The 15,694-nt window shown below is 47.5% G+C and overlaps 1 protein-coding gene across 10 annotated transcripts in view; it reads left to right on the plus strand.

The window, feature by feature from the left end:
• The first annotated feature begins 4,896 nt into the window (after window positions 1-4,896).
• ELF2 (E74 like ETS transcription factor 2) overlaps window positions 4,897-15,694 on the plus strand; it is a 95,797-nt gene continuing 84,999 nt past the window's right edge. For 2 of the 10 annotated variants that reach the window (XM_072755222.1, XM_072755225.1), the window contains exon 1: window positions 4,897-5,084. The gene's annotated coding sequence lies outside the window, so the exon portion shown is untranslated. Of the gene's footprint in view, window positions 5,085-5,460; window positions 6,262-6,305; window positions 6,518-15,694 lie in introns of those variants that run through there. The other 8 variants (XM_072755226.1, XM_072755228.1, XM_072755223.1 and 5 more) reach the window with 7 other exon arrangements.

A 15,694-nucleotide genomic window follows, 5' to 3' on the forward strand; every position in this document is an offset into this window, starting at 1 on the left:
CTGCCCCTCTCTCTCTCTCATGGATAAATAAAATCTTAAAAAAAAAAATAAAAACAAGGAGGCAAATGTGCTTACAAAAATTGGTTTTATCATTGAAAATATTAGAAATTATAACTACAATAAAATATAATCTATCCTAACCCTTCAAATATTTTAACAGAGCAATAAAATGTATGCTAAAAGTAATTTGCTGATAGAATAAAATGCTTCCAACTAAAGCACTATCTTGAAGAAAAAACCACTTTAAAAATATATCATGAACTCAAAGTATGAAATGATTTTAAGGGCTTATTTTACTAGAAAACATTACATGGTAAAATCACATGTGTACTTCTTGAGGATTTAGCTTCTCTTCTATACTCAAAAGTTTGTACTTCCTTATTTTATCTGATTGCATTTGATGGCACAAATTTCATCCTCAAGAATTGTTTCATTGGATTCTAGAAACATAATAGGTTCCCTACCCCCTATTATTTTGGTTTTGGCCATTCTCTGAGGAAAGCCTCATAACTTGTTTACTACATAATGTTTAAGAGATTCTGATTCATACAAGGCAAAATGATGCCTAAAACAAAAGTGAGTCTGGAGACTGGGTTCCTTTGCAGAACCAGAGTATGGGAGAGTTAGGAATAGTAGTCAGCTTTGCAGAAGCCCAGAAAGGGGTAGTGGAAGGGATGGACGTAGTGGCTTCTAAATAATGTAGGTTAATACCAGGATATAACTGGACAATAGCATCCAGAACTACTTATTCTGTAGGGAGAAGAAGAGATTTTTCTGGCTGTTCTTGTAAAGTCTACACAGTTGTACAGTTGTTGGTAAACCTAGGGATTTGCCCACCTGCAATGATGGAATCCAACAGGTTTTAAGACTGTGTCAGTGGGGATCCCTGGGTGGCTCAGTGGTTTAGCGCCTGCCTTTGGCCCAGGGCGCAATCCTGGAGTCCCGGGTTCGAGTCCCATGTCGGGCTCCCAGCATGGAGTATGCTTCTTCCTCCTCCTGTGTCTCTGCCTCTCTCTCTCTCTATGTCTATCATAAATAAATCTTAAAAAAAAAAAAAGACTGTGTCAGTAATTCAAAGTTCACTACTGCACAATGTCCTTGTGGTAGCCAGCTTCCAACAATCCTCACTGGTGTGTGTGTGTGTGTGTGTGTGTGTGTGTGTGTGAGATTCCTGAGGCTAAGTCAGGAAAGGTAGCACATCATTCCCTTCTCTTGGACTACTCGCTCTGGAATGTTGTAATGGAATATACTCTTATTTAATCTACCCTAACTCAAAGTATCCAAGGATTACCCCAAGCAAGAGAATTTCCAGTTTGGGAGAGGAAAATGATTTACTGGCTAGCACTAGAAGAAGTTAGTCTTTTGTGTTCCTTATGTTGATTAGCACTTCCATCCCTAAAATGGCTCTAAAAACTCCTTTTCCCATTTAACATTAAAAAAAAAAAAGATTTTGAAAAAATAAAAATAAAAAAGATTTTGAGAGAGAGAGAGAGAGAGAGAGAGAGAGAGAGAGAGAGAGGGAAAGAGACAGGGTGAGAGCAAGGCCAAGCAGGGGGAGTGGCAGAGGAAGCTGGCTCCCCACCAAGCAGGGCGCCCGGGTCAACTACTACGGACTTGGTCCCAGGACCCTGGGATTATGACCTGAGCTGAAGGCAGACGCTTAACGACTGAGCCACCCAGGTGCTCCCCATTTAAGATTCTGGTATAAAAGCAGGAAAAACCTCTTCTCTTAGTTAACCCACCATACTGAAGACAGACTGAAATTTTAAAGACTTTGTTAGGTAAAAAGAAAACAAAGGTAATAAATGGAGAAAAGGAGTATAAAAGTGTCCTGTTTAGTGTCCTGTTTAATACACACATTATACCATTTCATTTAGTCTACATAATTACATGTGTATGTATATAAACGCACAGAAAAATGTCAGGAAGCTGAAATGCTGAATTATCCTTCATGGTTACCTATGGAAGAGTAGAGGTGTGGAAAGACCAGACCACCATGGATGCAGGGTGAGGAGTGGAAAGGGAAACAGGTAAGGAGACCCGACTCTCTAAAACATGTTTTGTATTACTTGAAAATTGGCGGTGAGACTGTATTAATGAAGCGCCTGCGTGATTACAAAATAAATTGTCTGCTATTAAAAACAGAAGAGCAACTTAAAAAAAAAAAAAGAGTTATCTTAGAAAGAGAGGGAGAGTATGAGGAGGGGGAGGAGCAGAGACAGGCTGACTCTGCCCTGAGCCGGGGAGCCCAGTGAGGAGGTGCTGGACCCCGTGACCCCTGAGATCATGACCTGAGTCAGGGGCTTAATCCACTCAACACACCGAGGAGCGGCCCAGGCACGCGGGAGGCAAGAGCAGGCGAGCGACCCCCGCAGACCTCACGTCTGTATTCCGCAGCCAGGACCACGGGGCACGTCACCCCTTCCCACGGAGTCTGAGGTCTTGGTGCTTTGCTGCAAACTTCCCGGTCTGCACTCGGCTTCCACGAGACGCGCCTTTCCAAGAGCCACAGGCATCAGTTTGGCGCCTCCAAGGCCAGGACCAAGGGAGCAGGTGGCTCCATCTCCTGTGGTTCCCGCCAGCAGCGCGCACACGGCTCCCGGGGAGCAGACCGCCCCCCAATACCCCTGCTGTTCCCCCCGCAGGTCGCTGGCTGCAAGCTGGGGGCGGGGCGGGGGGGCTGTTCCAGGGCCGCCTGCAGGCTCTCCGGACTACCGGGCCGGTTCTCCGCCGTGGAGCTCAGGCTGGGAGCGAGGCCGGCGGCGGAAGCACGCAGGGGCCCCTCCGCGCGGCCCCGGCCCCGGCGGCGCAGGCCCCGGGCCCCGCACGGCCACCCGCGGGCTGCAGGCGCCTCCCGCCGCTACTGGGAGCCGCAGAGCCGCGTCGCACGGGGCACGCCGGGGGGCAGCGCGGAAGAGCGGGACCGACGAAGCGCCGCGCCGCGCCGCCCTTAGCCACCGGGGCCTCTCCAGGCGCCTCGCAGGTGGCGGCAGGACCGGGGAGGCCCCGCCAGGGGAGACCCGCGCCCGCGGCTCCTCGGCCCGAGCGCTGCTGCGGGGGATGCGCGGGGTCACCCCGGGGCCGCGAGGGCGCAGCGGCCCCCGGACCCGCGGGGAGCGGACACCCCCCGCCCTGGAGGCGGCGGCGCTCGCGGGGCCGGTCCCTCGTGTTCCCTGGTTCAGGGCAACGCCCGGGCTCGCCGCGTCTTCCAGCTACGGGGCCCGCGAAACTTCATCGGAGTTAAGCGGATCTCCTCGCGGCTGTCCGGCCTCGCCGCACGTTTAAGAGTAAAAACGAAAGGGAGGCCCGGGGGGCGCAGCGGTGGGCGCCGCCTTCGGCCCAGGGCGTGACCCCGGGGTCCGGGATCGAGTCCCACGTCGGGCTCCCTGCGCGGAGCCTGCTGCTGCCTCTGCCTGCGTCTCGGCCTCTGTCTCTCATGAATAAATAAATGGTCTTAAAGAAACCCAAAAAACAACTCTCTTGAGGAGTCACCAGAGTGGCTCTTCCAGGCGAGGAAAGAAGAATCCCACCGGCACCCCCACGGGGAAGAGGCCCCCCCCCGCCTTCAGGGGCTTCTCCGGCCTCGCAGCTGGTCGAGGAGCCGCGGGGAGCCCGGGCGGGGGCAGGGCGGGGCGGGGCGCGGCGCGGGCCGGGAGGGCGCGGGCGCAGGCGGGGCGGGGGCAGGAGGCGGGAGCGCACGCGGCCGGTGGGTCCGCGCCCCGGGGCGCCCGTCGCTTTGTTCCGGGAGCGGCGGCAGGGAGCGGGCGGCGGCCGGGCGTGGCGGCGCGGGAACCGGCCGAGGCGCAACTTCGCGTCCGTCCGTCCGTCCGTCCGCACCAGCGCGCGGGAGCTCCTCGCCGCCGGCGTCCGCGCACCGGGGCCCCTCGGTGCCCAAGGGGGTCCGGGGCGTGCGGCTGCCGCCGGGTCTCGCTGCCGGGCTCCCCCGCCCGCGGCGCCCCCGCCGCCTTCCCGCCGCCTTCCCGCCGCGGGCCGAGCGGGGCGCGACAAAGGCTCGGTGCGGGGCCCGCCGCTGCCGCTCCCGCCCCCGCCCCCGCGGGCACCAACCGCCGCGCCGCCGGGCCGTTGGGCGGGGTCATTTCTGGGAACGGGGCGGGGTCGCGGGCGAGCGCGGCGGCGGCGGCGGAGGAGGAGGAGGAGCGGGCGGCGCCGAGGGCGCGAGGCGGGGGGGGCGGGGCGGCCGGAGCGTCACGGGCGGGGCGGGGCCTGGAGGGGGCGGGGCCCGGAGGGGCGGGGCCGAGGGGCGCTCGGTCCGCCCGCGCCCCCGCCCGCGCCCCCGCCCCCGCCGGTCCCTGGCGGCGGCCGAGGAGTGGAGCCGGGGCGGGGGGGAGCTGCGCGGGGAGTTTTCCCGACCCCGGGCCCCGGTAACGGCCGCACTGGCCGACGCGGAGCTGAGCCCGGGAGGGGCCGGAGTGACAGCGGGGCGCGGGGGGCTGTGCCGTGCGGCCCGGGCGGCGGGGAGCGGGGGCGGGGGCGGGGAGCGGGCGCTGCAGGTGCACGCGCTCCCCCCGCCCGGCGCACGGCGGGACCCCGCGGAGGGCTGGGGTGGCAGCGGCGGCTGCGGGAGCCCCGAGCGGGGACGGGACAGGTGGCCCGCCTGGACCGGGGCGAGCGGGCTCGGGAGAAGTTGGGGGCCGGGGCGGGCGGGGGCGCGGGGCCCCGCGGGGCACGAACCGCCGGCCCCGGTGACAGGCGCGGCGGCGACGGGCGGGTCCCCCCGCGCCGCGCGGGGAGGGGCGGGGCGGGGCGGGGCGGGGAGGGGCGCGCGGGGCGGGCGGGGGAGGCGGACGCGAGTGTCCTGGTGGCGGCGGCGGGAGGCCGAGGGGGAGGAGCCGAGGCGGGGGGTGGGGGCGGGGCGGGGCCCCCCCTGCTCCCCGCGCCGGGCTCTGTGTCGCCGCCGTCGCCTCGGCGGTTGGGCATCGCGGGGCGGCGCGGGCGGGGCGGGGCGGCCGCCGCTGTTTTGTTCGGTGTCTCCCGGCGGAGCGGCTCGGGCTGCCGGGGAGGCCCCGGGCCCCTCGGGGCGAGTCGCGGCCGGGCCGGGCGGAGAGCGGCGCGGCGGAGAGCAGGTAAGAGCGCGGGCCGCCGGGGCCTCGCCGTCCGGGTCCCCGCCCCGGGCGCTGCCGGCGGCTCCCCGGAGGCTGCGGCGGTGACAACGGCCGGGCGCCGCGGGGCAGCGGCCGGGCGGCGGGGCGCGGGCGCGGGGGCGGGGGCGGGGGCGGGGGCGGGGGCCGCGGGCGGGGGATGGGCCGCGGCCGGCCGCCGTGTTTACATGTCCGCGAGTCGCCCGTGCGGCCGGGACGGAGCTGAGCCGCTGCCCCGCGGGGAGGCCGGGCCGGGCCGGGCCGGGGCGGGGGCGGGGGGCGGCCCGCGGGACGCGCGTCCGGGGGCGGGGGGGCCGGGGGGGCCGGGGCGGGACCGGGCGGCCCCGGGGCGGCGGGGGCCCGGGCGCGCGCTGCTTCCCCGTCGGGCCCCCGGCCGCCGCTCCCGTGCCCGCCCGGCGGCTCGCGTGGCAGGTTGTGCGCGGTTCTTCTTTATTCTCGGCTCCGCGCCGCCCGCCCGCCCGCTGCCCCCGGGGGCCGGAGGCTCGAGGCTCGGCGCTGCGCGCAGGCTGGGCTGGAAACCAAACAAAAACGGGCTGTGTGGCGCGCGTCCCGCGGCCGCCCTGGGGTCCCCGCCGGGCGAGGCTGCCCCCCGGGACCGCGCGGGAGGGGCCTGGGGCTCCGCCGGGGCGGCTGCTGCCGACTCCCCAGCGCCTTCGCGAGCCGAGCGCCCGCGCCCCCCGAGCCCCCCGGGCCCCCCACCCGCTGAGCCCCCGCAGCCCCGCTCGGCTGGGACATCTTTAGTCCGTGTCGGTAAAGGACGGAGAAACCCCCCAAGGGCCGAGAGCTCCCGATTGCACCGTCCCCCGCGTCTCCCGCGCCCGCCCCCCGCGCTCCCTTCCAGGACCTGGACTCGCCGCGGGGCAGCCCGAGGGCTTAGTCCTCGTTTAAACGGGGGTGGGAGTGGGGGTGGGGGACACTTCATCAGAAGACCTGTGAAATCTCCCCCCCTTCGTGGCCATCTACCCTCAGCTGCGTGGTCTACATTTTAATCCGGAGATGATACAACAGGAACCTGGGTTCGGTAATCAGATTTGCTTTCCTTTTTACCTGTGAGTCACCGTAGACAGGGAAATGCGCACTTTCCCTCGGGCCGCGACCCAGAGCAGGGCCAGGACGGCGGAGGGACGGCCGCTGTGCCCAGGTAGGATGGGGCCCTCGCGTTTCAGAGTTTCTTCCTCTCTTTAGGAGGGAGAAACGACTTTATGCAAGCCTGGGAATCACCAGACTACACGGAAGGAATTTAGGGACGATTAAAGTCTGTAGGTCGTGCGACACGGCTCGTGCAGTCTGCTCTTTCGAATGTCCCCGAGCTCTCTCCTAGTGCGCACATTAAGTGGAAAACTGAAATACCTCGGGCGTATGAAGTTTGAATATTTACTGTCAACCTATGTTTAAAGGTTAGTGACTGAACTAGTCACATTGATTAATCATTGCTTCCCATTTCAGATATATGTACACATATATATACACACATATGTATGTGTAGATATACACGTATGTATACGGACACACTAATTTACAAAATTATCAGAGTGTGATTGGAAGGTATTTATAACTTTGAGATTTTTCTGTCCTAGATATTAGGATGTTAACTTTGGATGTGGTAGGCCTAACCAGTGTTGATGGCTTGACCTACTCACAGGTCATACCCCAAGGTGGGGTTTTTTGTTTGTTTGTTTGTTTGTCTTGGTAGCAGTTTTATTGAGATATAATTCATGTACCATTCAATTCACCAATTTAAATTTAACGTGTAAAATTAAGCGGTTTTTCACTGTATTCACAGAGTTCTTGCACTATCACCATAATCGATTTTAAGACATTTTCATCATCCCAAAAAGGAATCCTATACCCATTAATGGTTACTCTTATTTTTCCCCTAAAATCCCTAGCTCTAGGCAACCACTGATCTGTCTCTATAGATTTGCCTATTGTGGACATTTTTTTTATAAGTAGAATCAGGAGCGCTGGGTGGCTCAGTGGGTTGAGCTCCGACTCATGATTTTGGCTCAGGTCCTGATCTTAGGGTGGGAAGATGGAGTTGGGGGTGGAGCCTTCTTAAGATTCTCTCCCCTGCTTCGCCGCCCCGCCCTTGCTTAAAGCACACACACACTCAAAAAATAAAAGAATCATATAATATGTAATTTTTCATGACTAGTTTGTTTTAGCATACTGTTTTAAAAGCCCATGTTGTAGCATATGTCATTGTTTCTTTTTATAGCTGACTAATATTCTATTGTATGGATATACTACGTTACTTATTAGACAGTGGACGTTTGAGTTTTCACTTTCTTGTTATTATGAACAATGCTGCTTTAAACATTTTTGTACACTTTTTTGTGGTTATGTTTTCATTTCTCTTGGGTATGTACCTAGCATAGAAAGTTAATGTGCATAAGTCTATTGCATTTCTGTACCCAAATCTGAACTATCAGAGAGATTCAGAAAACAATCCCATTCACAATTGCATAAAATACTGAGGAGTAAATTTAACCAAGGAGTTAATAGACCTTACTCTGAAAACTATAAAACATTGATGAAAGAAATTGAAAGATGGTACAAATAAATGGAAAGATAAACCATACTCATGGATTAGAGAAATTAATATTGTTAAAATATCCGTACTATCTGAAGCAATCTACAAATTCATTGCAACCTCTATCAAAATTTCAATCGCATTTTTCACAGAAGTAGGAAAAATAATCCTAAAATTTGTATAGAAGTTTATTTGTATACAAAAGACCGTATAGCCAAAGCAATCTTGAGAAGGAAGAATGAAGCTGAAGATACTAATCTCCCTGATTTCAAACTATACTACAAAGCTATATAGTTAAAGCAGTATGGTACCTCCCCCAAAACAGACATAAATCAATAGCACAGGATACAGCCGAGGAAATAAACCCATTCTTATAAGGTCAAATAATGTTTGACAGAGGAGGCAGGAAGTTACAACGGAAGAAACGTCTCTTCAATAAATGGTGCTGGGAAAACTGGACAGTTACATTGCAAAAGAATGAAACTGGACCACTTTATTGTTTTATTTTTAAATTTTTATTTATTTATTTTGGAAGTAATCTCTCTGCCCAGTGTAGGACCTGAACTTATGACCCCAAGATCAAGAGCCAAGTACTCCACAGATTGAGCCAGACAGGTGCCCCTAGACTTTCTTTTTTTTTTTTTTTTTTAAGATTTTATTTATTCATTCATGAGAGAGACAGAGACACAGGCAGAGGGAGAAGCAGGCTCCATGCAGGGAGCCGGATGTGGGACTCGATCCCGGGTCTCCAGGATCAGGCTCTGGCCTGAAGGCGGCGCTAAACCGCTGAGCCACCCAGGCTGCCCGGCATTGGCTATTTTTTCATATAATTATTAGCCATTAATAGATCCTTTTTGTTGAAGTAGCTATCCAAATCTTTGCCCATTTTTGTTTTATTATTGAGTTCTAAAAGTTCTTCTTTTAAAAAAATTATTTACCTGAGAGAGAGAAGAGGGAGGGGCAGAGGAAGAGGGAGAGAGAGAGAATCAAGCAGATTCCCCAATGAGTGGGAAGCCTGACCTGGGGCTCAGTCTCACAACCCTGAGATCATGCCCTGAGCTGAAATCAAGAGTCAGACGCCTAACCGACTGAGCCACCTAGGCCTCCTGAGTTGTAAAAGTTCCTTATGTGTTCTGGACGTAAGCCCATTATTAGATACATGATTTGCAAATATTTTCTCCTAGTCTGTGGCTTGTCTTGACATTTTTTTATTGGAGCCCTTTGAGATGCAAAAAGTTTTAAAATATATGTATTTTATTTTTTAAAGTATGCTCTAGGCTCAACGTGGGGCTCGAAATCATAACCCCAGGAGTCATATGCTCCACTGAGCTAGTCAGATGCCCCCCCCCCCAATTTTAATATTTATGGAGTTTAATTTCCCAGCTTTTTCTTTCATAGATCATGCTTTTGTTGTAAGAACTCTCTGCATAATCCAGGGTCTCGAAGATTTTCTCCTTTGTTTTCTTCTAGATGTTTTATAGTTTTTGCTCTTAGATTTAGGATCTATTTTGAGTTAATTTTTGTTGTTTTTTTGTTTTGGTTTTTTGAGTTAATTTTTATGTATGGTGTGAAGTAAGGGTCTAAATTCATCTTTTGCAATATGGATTGTGTTAGAACAATTTGTTGAAAAGATACCATTTCTCCATTGATTATAAACGTAAAGACTTATTTCTGGACTCAGTTCTATTATCTATATATCTATCTTTACGCTAGCTGAGACTAACTCCGTCTTTATTATTGTGCCCAGTGGTAACTTATAAAACCAGGTAGTGTAAGCCTCTGGTTTTTTTTTTTTTGTTTTTTTTTTTTGTTTTGTTTTTTTTCTGGTTTTGTTTTTGTTTTTAAAAGTTATAGCTCTTCTGGGCCCAATGTAAGAATTTTAGGATTAGCTTATTAATGTCTGCAAAACAGTCTTGGGGTTTTTATGGGTAGGCATTGAATCTGTAAGTCAGTTTGGGGAGAATTATAAATCTTGGAATATTTACTTTTCTGATACAGGAACATGAAAATTTCTCTTGATTTATTGACCTTTAATTTTCTCAGTGATGTTTTGTAATTTCAATGTATAAATCTTATATTTAATTTTTTTTATTTTATTGTGGTAAGAACACAACACAAAATCTACTTCCTGAACTTTTTAAGTATTTAATGCAATATTGTTTACTATAGGCACAGGTGTTGTATAGAACATCTCTATATTTGGTAGAGGATTCCTTTTAAATCCTAGTTTGTTCCTGAGTTTTTATCATGAATGAGTATTAGGTTTTGTCAAATGCTTTTTCTGCATCTGTTAGCTTGACCAACTGTCACAGTTTGCCCAAGACTGTTGTGGTTTTAGCACTGAAATTCCTGCATTTTGGGAAACTCTTCTGCCCTGAACAAACCAGTATGGTTGGTCACCTCAGTATCTTAAATGATCATGTGGTTCCTGTCTTTTATTCCATTAATATTGTGCGTTATATTAATTGATTCTCAGATATTAAATTTAGTCTTAGTCCTAGGATAAATCTCACTTTGTCATGGCATATAATTCTTACTATAGTTGCTGGCTTTCCTTTGCCAATGTTTAGTTGAACATTTTTGTGTCTGTGTTTATGAAAGATACTGGTCTGAAGGTTTTTTTTTTTTTTTTTAATATAGTTTTGGGTTTTGTAACATAGTAGTACTAGCCTCATAGAATGAATTGAGAAGTATTTCCTTTTTTATTTTCTATAAGAGTTTGTGAATAGTTGATATTATTATCTCTTGGAATACATCTGATAGAATTTACTACTGAAAGCATCTGGGCCTGGATTTTCTTCCTTTGGAAAATTTTTAAACTGCTAATTCAGATTCTTTATTGGTCACAGGTCTGTTCAAATTTTCTGCTTATTTTTGAGGTAGTTTCTGTAATTGTGTTTCTTGGGATTTGTTCGTTTCTTCTAAGCTATTTAATATTTTTGGCACATAGTTCAGAGTGTTCTTGGATGTACTTTTAATTTTACTAGTGTAGGTAGTGATGACCCTTCTCTTTTTTTTTTTTTTTAATTTTATTTGAGAGAGGGCGCATGAGTAAGATGAGGGGCAGAGGGAAGAGCAGGCTCCCCACGAGCAGGGAGCCTGATGCAGGGCTGAATCGAGGGACTTCAGGATCATGATGTAAGCCGAAGGCAGATGCTTAACCTGCTGAGTCACCCAAGCATCCCACTCCTTAATTCTTTTTGTGAATTTGACTTTTGGACTGGTTATTTTCTTTCAGTCTAATGGACTTCCTGTAAGATTTCTCATGTGGCAGGTCTGTTATCAATGAACTACTTCAATCTTTGTTTTTTGGGATTGCTTTTATTTTGCTTTTATTTTTGAAGAATAGTTTTGCTGGATATAGAGTTCTTTGTTACAGATTTTTTTTCTTTCAGCACCTTGACTGTGTTGTTTCCTGCTTTCTGACCTCCATTGTTTCTGATGAGTTGTTTTTCTCTGTGCTTTCAAGATTTTCTCTGCCTTTGGCTTTCAATAATGATGTGTCTAGGTGTTGATCACTTTGTGTTTATCCTACTTTGGATTCATTAAACTTGAATCTATAGATTTCAACAGTTTGGCAAGTTCTGACCATAATCTTCAAATATTTTTTCTGTCCTTTTCTCCCTCTTTGTTCCTTTTGAAACTTTCAATAAATGTACTTTGGTTGTTTGATGGTATCCCATAAGTCTCTGAGGCTGTGTTCATTTTTTAAAATTCTTTTTTTCTCTTCTCCATAATTGATAATTTCTGTTGATGGATCTCCAAGTTCACTGACCCTTGTGTCATCTCAAATCAGCTATTGAACTCTGCTGGAGAATCTTAAATTTTGGTTGATTACTTTTTAACTCTTTTTTTTTTTTTTTTTTTTTATTTTTTAACTCTTGAATTGTATTTTCACCTCCAGAATTTCCATTTTTTCCTATATTTTTAATGTAGTAGTAATGTATCTTTGTTAAGATTGCCCATTTTTTTGAGTTATAGTTGTCATGCTTTCCTTTAATTCTTTAAACATGATCTCTTTAATTGCAGATAAAATTACATTTTAGGTAGAAGATGATATCTAAACTATGTTAAATTCTAAAATGTTGCTTGTTTTATTTCTTAATTATGTTCAATAATTTTTATCTATCTTATGATAGACAGGAGTGTATATTACTCATAAATGCTAAATTTTATCTGATAGTTTTTATTTAGACATAATTAACAATTTACTTATAATTTCTAATGTTTACTGATATGTAGGATCAGTGTATAACTTGAAAGATATACCATTAATTCTGAAACTTGGAGTCAGTTTCTGAGCTGCTTATATAGTATACCGTCTTCTTGCTGTACATATTTTTTAGTTAACCAGTTCTCTTACTGTGTTAATGCATAGAAAAAAATGGAAGACGCCTAAGAGAGCAATATGTGTGAGAATGGTTATAAAATATCGAAATCTTCATATTAGGGACTCACTTAGTTTTGATATAAAAACCTGATATTAATTTTGCCAAAAAGTATCAAAATCTGCCTGACTTCTGATCATTTTGCCACTAAAGATGGTTCCATCAAGGATGGTTTGTCTCTTGCTGGAGTTAAGCAACTTGGATGCTAACAAACCATGGTTACATACTAACATGAACAAAGATCTCAAAAGGAGGTGTAAAATAGTGATAAAGATAGAAGAAACTTGAGGGCAGCCCAGGTGGCTCAGCGGTTGAGCATCTGCCTTTGGCTCAGGGCATGGTCCCAAATCCGGGCAATCAAGTCCCATGTCGGGCTCCCTGTATGGAGCCTGCTTCTCCCTCTGTCTGTGTTTCTGCCTCTCTGTGTGTCTCTCATGAATAAATAAATAAAAATCTTTTTAAAAACCCCAGAAATCTTCATATTAGCCTTTACATTTAATAGTAGAGTATTAATTCATTTTAGGTTCTTGAGAGATTGTAGTAAACAAGATAAATGCAGTACTTGCTCTTATGGAACTTACATTCTGGTAGAGAAGACAAACATTAAACATAAATGAGTAAGATAATTTTAGTGATAAATATAATGAAATAAAATAGGTTATTGTGATATCAGGTAGAGACTGATGAGGGAGCTACATGGCAATGGATGATTGGAACTGGAGAGCCATGATAGAAATGGCTCTTTATTTATTTTTTATTTTTTTTCTTAATAATAAATTTATTTTTTATTGGTGTTCAATTTGCCAACATACAGAATAACACCCAGTGCTCATCCAGTCAAGTGCCCCCCTCAGTGCCCGCCACCCAGTCACCCCCACCCCCCGCCCTCCTCCCCTTCCACCACCCCTAGTTTGTTTCCCAGAGTTAGGAGTCTTTATGTTCTGTCTCCCTTTCTGATATTTCCTACCCATTTCTTCTCCCTTCCCTTCACTCCCTTTCACTATTATTTATATTCCCCAAATGAATGAGAACATTGAATGAGAACATATAATGTTTGTCCTTTAAAGGGATGGTTCTTTTTTTTTTTTTAATTTTTTTTTTTTTTAAATTTTTTTTTTTTAATTTTTTTTTATTATTATTTATTTATGATAGTCACAGAGAGAGAGAGGAAGAGACACAGGCAGAGGGAGAAGCAGGCTCCATGCACCGGGAGCCCGACGTGGGATTCGATCCCGGGTCTCCAGGATCACGCCCTGGGCCAAAGGCAGGCGCCAAACCGCTGCGCCACCCAGGGATCCCTAAAGGGATGGTTCTTGAGGTGATATTTGTGTAGTGGGTGAGGAGGATTCAGTCTGTGGATGACCTGTAGAGCCTGTAGCCTAGGGAATGGGAGGTCCAGAATAAGCTTATTTTGTTGCAGAATAGGGCCACCGTAGTTGCAGCTCAGGAAGCCAGTGAAGGAGCTGAGGTCAGAGAAGTGGGGTGGGCTAACCTGAGATGCTCTTTATATAGACCATGTTTAAGACTTCAGATTTTTTTTTTTCTAAATGTGGTGGGAACCCACTGGAAAAATATTATAGTGACCTTCATTCTTTTTATTTATTTATTTATTTATTTATTTATTTATTTTTAATTTTTATTTTATTTTTTTTTTTAAATTTTTTTTTTAAATTTATTTATTTATTATAGTCACAGAGAGAGAGAGGCAGAGACATAGGCAGAGGGAGAGAAGCAGGCTCCATGCACCGGGAGCCCGACGTGGGATTCGATCCCGGTTCTCCAGGATCGCGCCCTGGGCCAAAGGCAGGCGCCAAACCGCTGCGCCACCCAGGGATCCCTAATTTTTATTTTATTTTTTAGTGACCTTCATTCTTGACTAAAGAGTTAACTCAGTTTGTAATTTTATTCTGTAATGATTTTTGAGTATGAGTAAATGTATGTCAGATTTTTCTCTAAACGATTTTAGCTTTATAAAGAGCAATAGGGAAAATCACTTTTCCTAATGTTTCTAACTTGAAAATTAGCTACCTAAAAATGAAATAAAATGTCAATATCTACAAAACTTTAAATTTGTTATACAGTTATAACAATGACAGAGATTCTTATAACAATTTTATTTTATTTATTTATTTATTTTAAAGATTTTATTTATTTATTCATAGACACAGAGAGAGAGAGGCAGAGACACAGGCAGAGGGAGAAGCAGGCCCCATGCAGGGAGCCCAACGTGGGACTCAATCCCAGGACTCCAGGATCACGCCCCAGGCCAAAGGCAGGCGCTGAACTGCTGAGCTACTGGGGCTGCCCTGATAACAATTTTAACCAATTTATGTTAATATTATAAAATTATACTCTCAACTATTCATAATTATGAGCTAAAATTTACAGATAACATGATGTAGTTAGTTGTATGGTGACTTTCTAAATAGAACTATTTTTCCTTTCTATTTCACTAGCAAAAACAGTCACAGGTTTTTTTTTTTTTTAATATTTTTAAAGATTTTAGTTTTTATTTGAGACAGAGAATGAAGGAGCCTGGTGGACAGGGGTGGGAGCCAGAGGGACAACTGGACTCCCTGCTGAGCAGGGAGCTGAATGGGGGGCTCCATTCAGGATCCATCCCAGGATCCTGAGATTATGATCTGAGCTGAAGGCAAACACTCAACCAAGTGAGCCACCCAGGCGCCCCACTCACAGTTATTTTTGTTTGACTAATATTAACATAAAATAAATATGACTTCAAGTCACTTCAGATTAGACAAAGTGGAATATAGTCCTCTAAAGCTTTATGTGAATAAAATTTGTGAAGATAAACTACTTTTTCAAAATATTACTATTGTTTGTTAAACGACAGTAAACTATGGTTTTTGTGAAGTGAATAGTAACCTCCAGTATTTCCCTTTATAATGTCATGTATATTTTTAATATTTAATATGTACTTTTCTAGAGGTGCCTGGGTGGCTCCCTTGGTTAAATGGCTGTCTTTGGCTCAGGTCATGATCCTAGGGTCCTGGGATTAAGTCCTGTGTTGGGTTCCCTGTTCAGTGGGGAGTCTGCTTCTCCCTTTCCTCTGTGCCTGCCCCCCTTTTGTGCCTTCTCTCTCTCCCTCTCTCAAACAAACTGTGCTTTTCTATAATATTTAAAATATACATTTTTGGTATTAGAAATATATTGAAAATTTCAGATAAGCTAGCTATATCAAACCAACTCAGGTATAATATCATAATTTGGAGGGTACTTTTAAATTACTCTAATTCTGTGTTAATATTGGTTTGCAGTGTGTATCTGAATATATTTCTTTGCTGTTTTTATTCACTAACATTTAATCTGACTATATTCAGTATTGTATATATAGTTGTTAAAAGGTGCTTCCTTTTCCCCCCAAATGATTTATTTTTTTATTTTTTAAAATATTTTATTTATTCATAAGAGACACACAGAGAGAGAGAGAGAGAGAGCGCGAGGCAGAGAAACAGGCAGAGGGAGAAGCAGGCCCCATGCACTGAGCCCGATGTGGGATTCGATCCTGGGTCTCCAGGATCATGCCCTGGGCCGAAGGCGGCTCCAAACCGCTGAGCCACCAGGGCTGCCCCCCCCCCCAAATGATTTAAAGAGCCTTAACGAAGGACACACAGGGATATATATTAGTGATA

The sequence above is a fragment of the Vulpes vulpes genome, chromosome 4 (assembly GCF_048418805.1).
Source record: "Vulpes vulpes isolate BD-2025 chromosome 4, VulVul3, whole genome shotgun sequence".
NCBI classification, from domain to species: Eukaryota; Metazoa; Chordata; class Mammalia; order Carnivora; family Canidae; genus Vulpes; species Vulpes vulpes.